We start from the raw sequence: 4,003 nt of genomic DNA, 5'->3' as shown, positions 1-4,003 counted from the left end.
TGGTTTCGAGCGAAAACACCGTTGTGAATTCGGGCCTATGTGGCTGAAGTTACAGAACTCGGCCTTGTTTCTGATGCTGTCAAAACACCTTGACCAATATGTAAGAATTTGTCATACACTACATCCCCAAACTAAGCTTGAAAAGGAATTACTTTTATTTTGTTATTGAGTTATCGCAATGATTTGAAAGATTAATATTTTGACAAATGTACCTTTTAAGTGATAGGCATCCAGATGCAGGCCTACATCACCCAAACATTTTTCCTCTTGGAAATTTGAAATCTTAGCATTTCATCATATATTACTCAAGTTTATTTTCTTTCTGAACTTTTACGATCACCACAAACAACTCCCTTTAATACAACCAACTTGACCATAAACAGCATACAGTGCAAATTTTCCTTATATGGAAAATCAAATCCAACCAAACACATGACAGAATCATCTCTATTCTTATCCTGATCACCTGATCATATCACCATCAAATGCAATCATTATCTCAATTAACCCTTTCCGTGCTTCGAGTCCTGATTAGCACAGAAGACCTCATAGCATTGTACACACTTTCAAAAGTCCCGGTGTAGGGAGGGTTAAGCTGATTACCATTATCAAGTTTGTCATCATGTTCAGTGTCATTACCCTCAGCAGCATCATCTACCAATCAGCATCACTCTCTTCCATCTATCTCTCCTCCTCCTCCTCCTCCTTCTCCTCCTCCTCCTTCTTCTCCTCCTCCTTCTCCTCCTCCTCCTCCTCCTTCTTCTCCTCCTCCTCCTCCTTCTCCTCCTCCTTCTTCTCCTCCTCCTCCTCCTTCTCCTCCTCCTTCTTCTTCTCCTCCTCCTTCTCCTCCTTCTCTTCCTCCTCCTTCTTCTCCTCCTCCATCTTCTCCTCCTCCTCCTCCTCCTTCTTCTCCTCCTCCTCCTCCTTCTCCTCCTCCTTCTCCTCCTCCTTCTCCTCCTCCTTCTCCTCCTCCTCCTCCTCCTCCTTCTCCTCCTCCTTCTTCTTCTCCTCCTCCTCCTCCTTCTTCTTCTCCTCCTCCTCCTCCTTCTTCTTCTCCTCCTCCTTCTCCTCATCCTCCTCCTCCTTCTCTTCCTCCTCCTCCTCCATCCACCTCCCAGCATCTTCACATCAGTCATTGTCACAGCCATGTTTGCTTTCATCATACCCATCCAATCACAGATACACGTACTACTTTTTTTTTGTCATCATGTTTGGAAACAAACAGGTATTATTTACACTAGAAAATGAGCAAAGAAAATGGGACTCCATGGGGTTGAATCCTCATGGAATCGTATTTTCTTTGCTCATTTTCATTCAGATTTCATATTTCTGGAGATAGTTTCCCTATATGTTTGCATTTATGATATCTATGTATGTTTGTCACATTCCCAAAGCGCAGTCATTCTGTAATCCAAATGAGGCACACACTGGATACTGTAAAAGTGGATATTTTCGCACGACTAATTTTTCACATTCATGAATTTCTTCTGTCGAGATGTTTTCATTGCAACTGATTGACAAATTGCCCTACATCGACGTAAATAAGCACTGAATTGATCAGTGTTTTAGTAGTAGCCATGATAAAAATCATGGGCGTACATATTCCAGCAGGATTCGAACCTACGACCTCCTGATCACCGGACAGGCGTCATCTCCACTAGACCACCGAGCTTTCGCCCGAAAGCAAGTGTTGGTTCTAATCCTTATAGCATGCAGCGGTGAATTTGAATAACAAAGCAGTACCCGCTGCATGCTATAAGTTCGAATCCTGCTCGAGTATGTACGCCCATGATTTTTATCATGGCTACTACTAAAACACTGATCAATGCAGTGCTTATTTACGTCGATGTAGGGCAATTTGTCAATCAGTTGCAATAATTTTTGACGCTCGGCTGGGTAAGAAGAGTTTCACGTGTTTTTAATTCTGCAGAGTCAAGACATCAACTACTGAAACATACAGCAAGCAAAAATATTCGCATGCTTTTATTTTTGCACTAGTTTCTGGTTGTGCAAAAATATCCACTTTTACAGTAGGTACATAAGAAGACCAAAGAATACCCCCAGCACTTCAAAAATCAAGCACTCACAAATATGAAGATGTGTAATAGTTACATACTCTGTCTCACAGTACAGAATGTTTATTATACCTTGAACAAATACTTGGTCATGTTCTGCTGCAACAGAAGATAATGTAAAAAAAAAAAAGAAGAAGAACATAGCACTGAAGAGGATTATGAAATTCAAATAAAACCAGAAAATCATGGACTGGCTAGAATCAATCACGAAACACACTATACATTTGTTTCATGATTGACATGCGGTCTCCCCTAGTCTGCTCCGCACTTGACCAAGAAAGTTTCACATCTGGCAAACAATGTCTCCGTGTGAGAAACAAGGTTTGTTTCTATCACCAATGTCAAAACAAAGAGAGTCTGTTGTGAAGTGGTAAAGATAGCCTGAGATAAGTAGACTTCATATGTTGCTTCTCTGGTCTCCCTACCCCCCCCCCCCCCCCCCAATTCTATTTCATCACATTAGTTTAAACCAGATACATACATGAACACAAGGAATGCTATCATATTTCTGCAAACGAAGACATTCTTACACCACGCATGATAAGTACAGGCAGACAGATAAACCTCAAGCCTTCTCTTAAATCATCATATATCACATTTTAGATTTACATTTTACATTTCCTCTGCAGTCTGGTACCCATTTTATCTACCAGAGTACTCGTAATCATCATATAAAGCACAACTATACAACCAATAAAGAGAAAAAAAAAGAGAAAAGCATAACTTATGATCATTTGGAGCTTTTGTTGAAATGAACTATATCAAAATGTTAGACTGACTTCATTAAATATCATGATACAAACAGAAGAAAAAGACCATGATAATCCAGACTCATCTCATGGTAGGCTGAGGTACTTAAAAAAAAAGCAACCAAGCAGGCAAAAAGGGCAGAACTACATTTCCATAATAAAGTTTGTATTAACAAAATCTGTGCTGTGGCTCCTAGTGTCAACAGAATGATACTGTTACTCAGCTCTCTCTCTACATATATCTACTTATTATTCTCTTCTCTGATATTTCATGTTTCAGATACCAACATGCCAACTAAGAGCAAGAAGAATGTCTACTGACAGAGATTAAAATTCAGAGCTGATGCTTAACTATACATATGACCTTTTTCTTCTATTGACCTCATTCTGTTTACAGTGAAACGCGATTTCTGCTTCCCAAGGAATTGTTGGAAACTATTACAAATAACACTATAATATTTACAAATTTGATATTTTTGTTGTGTTATGGGACAGTAGCAGGGCAGGAATTTCCAATGCTTGAGTCACTCCAGTATACTATAAAACTTGATATATTAACCGGCATGATATTTTTGAGAATTGGAGCTGACGTCCTTTTTTCATGGCACGAAATTTTCCCGAATTGCCACTGGCGTTCAATGCATATCATGTAGACAAGAACTTTCGCTAGCATTTTAATTTCGCGAATCTTGGCGTTTGCGAAATTCGCGAAATTAAAACGCTCACGAACATTCATTTTACAGTACCCCACTCTTACTAGGCACAGAGGGTGGCCCAGAGGGCAGCCTAGTCACCATCATCCTAACAAACCAACCTCATATTCACTCATTTCTTTAGCTTTTGATGTCTTCTTACACTTCCCCTTCTTAATATGCCACTAGCAGAATATCCTATCTTTCCACAGCCATCTTGAGGGCAATAGCAGCATGGCTTGAAACTCAGCTACAGATATTTCTTTCAAGTTGGAAAGAGATATCGAGGTATAATATAGAGGTATCTTTGGGAATTCTTTTGCTGCAAAAATTATGAGTTGCAGGTAAGTTCTTGTTTTGCATGTCTGGTACATTTCACATTAAATGTTCTATATAAATATTAAATTGAGCAAACCAAGGATGTAATATTGGTGGACACCAAGTGTTATAAAAAATAGTCAACAATGAGGATATGATGCTAGCTGAT

The sequence above is a fragment of the Diadema antillarum genome, unplaced genomic scaffold (assembly GCF_040938485.1).
Source record: "Diadema antillarum isolate AM-2024a unplaced genomic scaffold, OU_Dant_1.0 seq00001377_RagTag, whole genome shotgun sequence".
Classification (NCBI taxonomy): Eukaryota; Metazoa; Echinodermata; class Echinoidea; order Diadematoida; family Diadematidae; genus Diadema; species Diadema antillarum.
Note: the sequence above shows the minus strand (reverse complement) of the source record.